At 31.9% G+C, this 10,429-nt stretch overlaps 1 long non-coding RNA gene across 1 annotated transcript; it reads right to left on the reverse strand.

The window, feature by feature from the left end:
* Positions 1-5,437: 5,437 nt before the first annotated feature.
* Positions 5,438-9,987, reverse strand: LOC128165685 (uncharacterized). The gene is made up of 5 exons (XR_008241082.1): positions 8,902-9,987; positions 7,981-8,136; positions 7,672-7,736; positions 6,998-7,156; positions 5,438-5,616 (listed from the first exon to the last, which is right to left on the reverse strand). It is a non-coding gene; the product is annotated as an uncharacterized LOC128165685 (long non-coding RNA).
* Positions 9,988-10,429: the final 442 nt, after the last annotated feature.

Genomic DNA, 10,429 nt, shown 5'->3' on the forward strand with positions numbered 1-10,429 from the left:
TCCATCTGTATTACGTACATAATTTGACTGCTAATACTTCAGTAGTAGAGAGGAAATTCCTCAAAGAATCCATATTTAGTATATGGACGCTAAAAACCAAACTTAACACAACCCCGGACCCAGCGGCCAAAAATTTACAATTTTCTTGTTGGCATCCATGCATATCATAACCATGTACACTGCTTAATGTTCGACAACATAGGGAATTTTTCAAAATTGAATTTATTTTTACAGTTTTTACCCAAACTATATGACACATTAACACATTAAATATAGTCAGGATAGGTAATCCTAGCTAGCAGGCTAAAAAACCCTGAAAATGTTTTAAAATTAATGAGTACTAATGCACGAAGGACGACTGCACGACGATGAACGAAAACGCATCGCAATACATGTAGGTCACCCAAGTCACTCAGGTGACCTAATAAGGGAGGTTACTTATAATGCTTTTTACAATGATAATTATTCTGATTTTGTACAAGTACGAACCTCCACATGGTCACGTTGGTTAGAATTATAACATCTCTCTGCCCCTTACAGGAAACCATCCAGATGCAGCATATCCAAAGTTCTCACCCCTACAATATTCACTCTTGTTTTAATACATTGTTAGGGTTTAATACAGTTTTGTACATATAAGATAACTAGCCTGTTTGTGTTATATTTGTATATAGTTTATCTCCTTATTATACTGTAAAATTCATTTATTTTACAATTTCTACAGATTAAAATTAAATAAACGTGTAAATCAATAACAATTGAAGCATTGCCATGGCATTGATGAATGCTTAAATGGTGAGGTACATTCTTGAGAATATTATTGATCAAATTTGTTTAAACAGTTATAAATCTATATAAATGAATACACACAGTTGTCCATGTTCCTGATACCTACACAAAGGTTTACCTGATCTGTTTTGTTTGAAACTTGGTAGGTTGGCACTTGTCTCTGTATTTAACAGGATCTGTTTAACGTATCTGTAGATTCATGTAGAAATGATATCCTTTAGAGGAAGAAAGAGTTTTAGAGTAACAAAATTTATTCAGTTATGTTAAATTGTCCCTGTATTTAATGTATCTGTAGATTTCTTGTAGAAATGACATCCTTTAGAAGAATAAAGAGTTTCAGACTTACAAAATTTATTCAGTTATGTTAAAATGTTATAATTGTCATTGAATTTTTTAGTCATAATAAACATGGTGATTAGTTTTCACATCCCTGTCACACATTATAAACAAATAGCCCATTGAAATATTCGGAGCATATAAATATTTTTTGTTTAAATTTTTGCATTATTTAATTGTTTTGTATCTTACCAATATTATTAGTTTTTCATTTCACTCCTGCATGTTTTCTGAAAAAAAAATGTGATATATTAACGTGTTATATTTTAAAGAAATTTATTTTAAAACCACTGAATTCTTTGAGAAAAAATAAATTGTTACAAAACTTAGACATGACTAGACATCAATACTCTACAGTGAAACTGCATTTAGTTTGTGTACTGTATTCAATAAGAATATATTTGGCATTGATAGCCTATTTACCACAGAAATGGGTTTCAAGGCAATAAATCTTCACATCAATAATATCGTCTGTTTTACTTATACAAAAGTTGTATCTCGATCCCGATCGTTTTTCTGTGACGCTAAATTGCTACAAGAGACACAGCATATTAATGGCATTCATTAAAAGATTTCAATGATAAAGATTAAAATGCTCGTAATTCAAATAATAATAGATAAAAATCTCAGTATTTTGATACACATAAGTTCTTGCAAAATGTGATGGCACTTGTTCAAGGTCTTCCACACAGTTGTTTATTTTATAAATGTTTATTTTATAAATGTTTATTTTATAAATGTTTTTCTGATTCCTGGTGGTTATTTAAAACGAACATTATATAATTATATTGGTGATTAATTTTTATGAGGAACTGAAACATATCTTTTTATCAAATAAACCTTTATCATGTAAAATAAATAAAAATGAAACGTCTAAAAAAAATCAACGTAATTAAGCACGCCGACTTTAATTTTTTTTTGCGTAAGAACTACAACACCAAAACTGCAAAATTTAACATTGTGCAATATACACCAACCCTAGTGTACCTGCAAATATCCTGGAAAATCTACCTTCTGTTTTTATTTAGGGGTCCTCTTAAAATATGGGCACATTTACGATTGGGATATACGTTTATAGGAAGTAGAAATTTTTTGCACTTCAAATCAAAAAATGCTACAATACATAGACGTCGAAAGCAAATTGAAAGTGAGGGGGGGGGGGGGGGGTTAGCCTTATCCGAAATCTTGACAAGACAAAAAAGCAAAAAAAGAACAAAAACAAAAAACTCCGTCTCCTCCTATCCTCACGATTCTAATTCGGGGGTGAGGTTTAAATGATCGATTTATTCATTCTGTTTGATTATGTCTACAACATAAATTCCACCATCTGGTAATTAAATTCAGTCATCTCAAGATATCAAAAATTAATGCACGAAATTTGCAATTTATTTTGAGTGTATTGCAAACGTAGATTGGTACAATGAATTCATTCATTAGAAAATTCGAAAAATTAACCACAAGCATGACAATGAGAGAATATTTTTGTTTTCAAAATTTCTAAGTTTACATTTTCTACTTTTTATTTTATGTCAATTCATCTAGAAAGCTTCATTTTATCATTACATCAAAAAAATCACGACGACAACACCCCTTCACCCCCCCCCCCCCCATCAAATGACGCCACGGAAAAATAAAAAAATTCAGAACGAAAATTTTTTATGTATGTGTATTTTGTTTATTGTGTTCCAATTTTCAAAAATCAAAAAATATATAAAAAATATCAAAATAATTTCTGAAAAGGTGCAAATACATCGACTTTTACAGGAATCATCAAAAGCAACTATAAAGTTGGCCATCTTAAACCTTTTTCGTTGCTGGATCCTCTGATTATTTCCTCCTCTATATCCTAAATAAATCTATTTTTAACCCCAAAAAACACTTTCTTGTCGATCTGGTTTTTGAAAACAATTTTTCTGTGTATTATAAATGAAATAAAAAGGTTTTGTTGTTTGTTGTTAAAGGTCCATTCAGATACATTTGTTTGTCATGGATAAATTAACGTATTGTAGTTGATGAACACAATTTTCTCTCCTCCTGTGGAACACAAATCTAAAAATAAGATATATTTCAGACAGCCAGGAACACGTCGTATTTAATTACAATAAAACACAAGCTGTCTTAAGATTATGATTAGAGTCTGTTATACATTGTAACATTTTTAATTTTTTAAATGAACAATAACCCTCTTATCATTAATGATTTGAAGAAAAAATCGTCCCAAGTTATTCAAAATGATATATTCGAAGAACATTTTACGGATATTCTTAGCGTGACATTGGCCTGTGTCCTGGATAAAGCATACTGTGTGTCCCATATGAAAAATATGGTGGCATATTGCTGACCCCTCCATGCAAGATAAATCAAATTATGTCAACATAATTATCTTGCATGTTGACAAAATTTATATTGCATGTAGGGGCAGAACTAACCAAAGAAAAGGGATCGACAACAATCTAGGCTCGAAGAAAACTCATTTCACTGTCTACTATTACAGACGGTTAAATAGTAGAGAGTTTCTTCATGTGTAAACTGTTAAAGACTTCACGTCACTATAGATATCAATATCCGATGAGTATTGTTTACAAGATCTTCATCCACAAGTCAATGAATTTAGATACGAAGGGGACAATAGTAGGAGAGTGAGGACATTGAACATGACCCGTTCATAAAGCAACCCTTCTCAAACACGTGCATTTTTCTGTAGTTTGTTTGACAAAGACGGTACTAAAAGTCAAGGATACACGATTATTTAATTGACTTTCATCACTTCTGTAATTTAATGCACTCCCATTACACATCCTATGCCTAGATAAATCAATCAGTCTACCAAAATTGCTCAACATGATGATGTAGGATGAACGGCAAAATTTCATCTCGTATCTTGTTGTAAAATGTGAAAAATATTAGGGTAAAATAACTGCCTACTGTTCTAGAGACCTTGGCCAAAGCTGACAATGGATACCCCTGGGTGTGCCCTTCCTGTACTCAGCGTTCGGTAGCTCTCCTGGCCAAAATTTGTCAAGGTATAAATACAGTCTGGAAATGTAGCATCATCCCTGGTTACCCCTACAACCATAATCTGAGGACGGAAAACGATAGTTTTACGAGTCCCAGGAAATGTGTCTGAAGCTTACTTCAAAGATGACTTAGATAAGGAGAACCAGTTAACGTTGTTAAATGTGGTCTTATTTCATACTTGTAATGGTTAGTTTATGTATATCCAAGGAACAGAAATCATTTTTTGAGTATTATGAGGTTATCATTTTGGTCGTAATGCCTCTCGATATTAGTACTCAGAAATGATTCCTTTTTACTTCAAGCAATTGTACGATTAAATATTTTCTCAAATGTTTTTTCTCAATATACGGTGGATTTCACTCATGAGATTAATTTTTGATATTACACTGCGTGTTCTTACGCGACGTGACGTCATAATTAAACATTGCGTAGGTTTAGACGGTTGATTGGGTTGATTGACGTTTAATAAAAAACTAAATAATAACATTCAGTTGAAAAGTGTTGAGTTATAAATGTGAAGCATTTAATGTCGTTTCAATTATTTTTCATGAATTCATAAAAAATGTTCGAAAATGAAATGTTTGTTTGTTAAACTTTTTTCCATGCGTAAAGTTGTTACGTCTTGTAGATAATGTGTTGTGCGGCTCACAATTAGACTTTTTACCGAAAAAATTGGGATTAATAAATTACTTAGTAAAACATGTGATCTCTCATGCTTGGCTCGGGGATACAAAACACACAACTCGTTGGATAAAAATCATATACAATCGCAAATCATGAGATATCCTATATATACATGTATCAGTGACATTTTTACGTTATTTTTATCTCATATACCAGCATGTAAACCCCAGCTTGCGCCCCAACAGTACGTCATTTGCGTCATTGATGAAATTATTGAACTATACATTACAAATTTAATTTTTATTGCTATTACAGACAAGACACTGGGGAATGTAAATATAACATTTAAATGTTTCTTTGGTCAGATTATTTAAGTGGGCGTTCCTAATATTTTATTAGCAATACAAAGATGCCTTTAATGCAACATTACACACGTAATACAATTGTGAATTCAGCCAAATCTTTTAAAAAGAAAACCCTAAAACATACTATATCAATATCATTAAAAATTTCCATAACTTTACATAAAGTTATATAATATGTATTGGACCCACGGAGTTATCCTCACGAAAAATTTCTTTGGAACAAACAAAATTGGAACTGTGATCTTTTTAACATTGCAAAATTGAAAAAAAATAACAACCAAAAGAAAAGAATAAACTTTTTTCCAAAATTACTTTTATTTATCCAACATCCTAGTTTTCATTGTAAAATTCCATAATTGCAAGGAATATTTATAAAATGATCACGTTGCTACGAGGCTGTTGTAGACGTTGCTATGACACCAATCAGCACCGTAACCAAGGGAAACATTTCTGTCATAGTGTTGTACTACATCCATCTTTCCATCTGTAGAAAAAAAGAGGTTAAAGTTGATGAAAAAATAAACAAGATATGTTTGTAAATCTTAAATAAGTTCCCTTTCTACAACCAATTGACAAGGCTTTATTAGCAACCCTGGAGATATTTGCCCTAATTGATATTAAACCATGACCTTTATGACTGTCAAAAACGTGTATCTAGAATATTGGTGAGATATGGGTCAAGCAATGTAAATAAAAAAATTCCCGATATATGTGTGACCAAATGAATATTCTGAATATATACTGACAAACAGTAGATACTCAGTCTGCCCTTTGATTCAATGTAAACATCAAAATTGTTTTGAATTTCCTCCGAAAAAAACAACTTATGGTAAAAATGTGGACATTTTCAGTTTTTATATCTTTTGATTTTCTATATTGTATATTCACTTTCTCAGAAAAGTACCTTCAATTACAACTAATAACAGGTGTGTTATTACATGTGGTATGTTTATTGACCACCACATGGTAACCTACGTACAAGGTGACAGTTTGGATATAAACTACAGGTATGTTATGAACCAGAATCATCCACCACATGGTAACCATTGTACATCGTGGCTATGAGATCACTTATTCCAGGTGTGTTATTACCTGAGATATGTTCAGTGTCCGCCACATGGTAAACATTGTACATTGTGGCCGTCATATCACTAATTACAGGTGTGTTATTACCTGAGGTGTGCTTAGTGTCCACCACTTTATTTTGTGTTGCACCGTGTTGAAAAACGAACGAAAAAATATATATATCAAAATGTTTATCTTTATAGACCAAATATTGTCAATTAAACGAACTTTTTTTCTCAAACAATGTGAGCTTATAAGTATTGTTAAACTGAAGGATATTAATTCCTATATATTTATCTCCATAAAAAATGTACATTTATACTTCATATATATTTTGTACAGAATAATTTCTCCTCTTCTCACTCATAAAGTGTTTACAAATTGTGTATATGTTTATAATATTTTCTATGTTGTAAACTACAACCAATGAGAAAAAATAAATTGTTCAACCATATGGTAACTATTGTACACTGTGGCCAGCAGAACACTAGTTACAGGTTCATTATGACCTAAAATATGTATACTTTCCCCACCATCATAGCTATTGTACATAGTGGCCACATTATGTATAGTGTACACCACATCATAGCTCTTGTACATAGTGGCCACCATGACACTAATTACAAAAGTATTATTTTCTGAAATATGTTCAGTGTCCACCACATGGTAACCATTGTACATTGTGGTCGTCATATCACTAATTACAGGTGTGTTATTACCTGAGATATGTTCAGTGTCCACCACATGGTAACCATTGTACATTGTGGCCCTCATGACACTAATTACAGGTGTATTATTACCTGAGATATATTTTGTGTCCACCACATGGTAACCATTGTACATCGTGGCTGTGTGTGACCAGGGTGCCAATTGACCCTACAGATGTCCCGCCTAAATGTGTGTCTGCCAGTGGATGCTTCATCTGTCTGCTGTTCCACACAAGGAGGTGCTCATCATAGCTACAACACAAACAAACCTCTATATATTAACATGTCTCATCAACAATGCATGCAGTCTTATGTTTGAATTGTTGCTAAAAAGGAGAGAGAAAACTATTTGTAGACATTTAAATGATAATTTGTGATACACATATTTAGGACATAAAAAACATTTTATTTATGTATATATTTATAATGTATAAAGGATAATTCTTTCCTTCCTGTATAAAGTGGATGGTCTCTGACTGGACAATACTAAATACTGCACATGCCCATCTCATGTCTTCATATTAGCAAAATATTGACATTAAAATCAGTAACATTATAAAAGACATAATTTTTCTGTTTGTTTCAAAATTAAATACAAATTTTCCTTAAATGGATTTTTATTTTTACCAAATCTTGCAAAATTACAAAACTTACTGTGTCATACATGTATTTATTAAAACTAGTATATGTAAATCATTAAATTATTTTGCTGATATCTGCATGTAGTGTAGTATGTTCCTTCATAGCTAGGTTATTAAGAGACCTACCTTTTACTGAAGAGTATTGGTGAAGAAGACTTTTTCATATTCTAGCCCATTAGTTAACATCAAACCTACAAATTTATATATTAAGGTTTCTTATGTAATGGTATTGAACAAAACACACACAGCAGAATAATCGGTTAATGTACAATATCTTAGATTCAAAACAGAAAAAAATTCAACTCCATGCAAATCAAGAAGGTTGATATCTTGACAAGAACAATTTAAGACAGATAAAAACTTCCTTTAAAATTATTGAAGTTCGGATGATTTTGGACTGTTAAAATTTCTAGATATTTGTGTAAATATGCCAACCTGTGCAGACAACATTGGTGTCTCAGTAACTGAAACTGTGATCCAGGCCTCATTATTATGAACTTTCAAGGATGAAACAGGAATGGGCTCCCCTGAGCTTAGCTGGTGAACTTGTACACACCCATCAGATGAGGAGGTGGTCAACATTTGGTGGTGCTACAGAGGAAGCAAAGCGGTCAAGTTAACAAAGGTATAGTCCACTCTGAACAAGCGTTCTGAATTTACTTCATGATATGACGTTTGTTTTAGAATTCTACAAGAATTAATTTCTTCTTTACAGGAGATTTTCAGGATAGAAATAAACTTACCCATTGAACTATGCAGCTATATGATATTTTGATAAAAGTGAGTCATTTTTCTCTCGTACTATTTTTATATTATTTTCATCATTTTGTGCCCCAACAGTGTATGTAATTTGATACGTATCAATTTTTCAAGTAACGCAGATTTTGTGTTTCCATGCTGAGAAAAACAACTATGTGACTTCGTTGAAAAAGCAATGTGCCGATAATGAATTTATTAAAAAATAAAAACAAAATCTAAGTTGTTGTTTTATCACAAAAAAGACATTTCAAATGTAACCATTGTTAAAACGTCTTTTTTTTATTTTCAAGTTTACTGTATGCATAAATTGTGACCAATCATATCTTTTCTGTACGTTGAAAATACAAAATATATCAACAAAGGTAAAATTTCTACATGTAAAACTTATCACTTTCTTCTACGTTGCAAACAGATCAACAATAGGAACATTTTACAATTGCTAGACCATGGTGTACATTTGAATTATTTCCATGGCATTGATGTATTCTTAAAAGGTGTAATACATTCTCAAAAAGAATATATTAACCATATAAATCATGTTTTTTTATCAGTAATACACCTTGTTTATTGATTCCTGACATGTACACACAGATATACCTGATCTGATTCAGATGAAACTTGGTAGGTTGGCTTCTGGCACTGCATTTACAAATGTACTTGGAGTGTACATGTACTTGAAATGGGCATTTCAAATTTGAATCATCAGACAAATAGACATTCATGGTTGCAAAAGAAAGTCAAAACTCAATGTTAAATATTCACATTAAGTGTATTTTTTTCGTTAAAATAAAATATAAAAAATGAAATATTAAGTTTGATTCAATGCAAAAAATTGAAACACACCGAATATAATACATGTTCATGTAGTGTAGACTTATTAACTTGGATGAGGATTATGACCTTACTTTCAATCTTATTGAAGATATGGACATTTGAAATCCTTGACTCCAACTATGACATTGACATTGCCTAATGATATATCAGAAAGCCAAAGCTTAAATATAGGCTAAAATCAAATAGTACATGAAACTTCTGATTCGTCTGACCAACTCAAAACAAAAATTTCATTACAGTAACTTTTCATATGAGTGTACATGTTATTGATAAACTTTTAACAAGTTAAAACTACAAAATAAGAATTAAAATAAACATATAAATATCAATGAAATCTTAAACAACCCATTTTAAACAAAGAATTAAAACTACACAAATGACATAATATGTAGGTCTTTTGACTCTAGACCAAAAAAACCTTAGTATGATGTTTACGAGGCATTCAAATTTTCCAAGGCAAATTGTTTTTGCAGCGTTTGACATTTGCATAAAATCAGTAAGGAGTCAAGATTTGTTGCATTATTTACACAATCAAACACTAAACTCCAAACGTCATACAATGTCAGGACCGTTCAGCAGAAAATGCTCATTCCTTCATGGCACCTGATCCTACCTCTAATTTTTGTAGAGGTCCATGTTTGCTCTGCTCCTGTTTTGCATTTTTTCTTTGGACTTTGGAACATTTTTTACTATCACCACATTTCATTTCTAAAATACAATTCATACTTTTAAAATTAAAACATAAAGGGTTTGGTTGCAAATGGTAAAAACATCTCTTACACTTCTACTCTGAAGCCACTCCCAAAAGCAAAGGTGATGATGAGTCTTTGTATCACAAAAACACACTTATGTTTTACAAACCCCATCACCAAGACTCAGCATGTCATTATTGATCTCACTTTTTCTCACCTGATCTCCTTGATCTCGCGCTCGGTCTCTTTGAGTGCCCTCTCCTGGATTTCTAACTCGATCACCTCCTCTATAAATTTATTGTTTTTGTGATTCCCATTACCCAGACCCTATATTTTATTACAGATCTCACTATATCTCAACTGATCTTCTTGATCTCGTGCTTGATCTTCTTGATATCGTGCCTGGCCTCCTTGAAAAACTTTCCTGGATCTCTAACTTGATTATTTCTTCTATAGATTTGTCAATTTTGTGTTTCCCATTACAAGGACTCAATATGTCATTACTGATTTTCCTATATCTCACCTGATCTCCTCGATCTCGCGCTCGGCCTCCTTGAGTGCACTCTCCTGAATCTCTAACTCGATCATCTCCTCTATAG

The sequence above is a fragment of the Crassostrea angulata genome, chromosome 10, assembly GCF_025612915.1.
Source record: "Crassostrea angulata isolate pt1a10 chromosome 10, ASM2561291v2, whole genome shotgun sequence".
NCBI classification, from domain to species: Eukaryota; Metazoa; Mollusca; class Bivalvia; order Ostreida; family Ostreidae; genus Magallana; species Magallana angulata.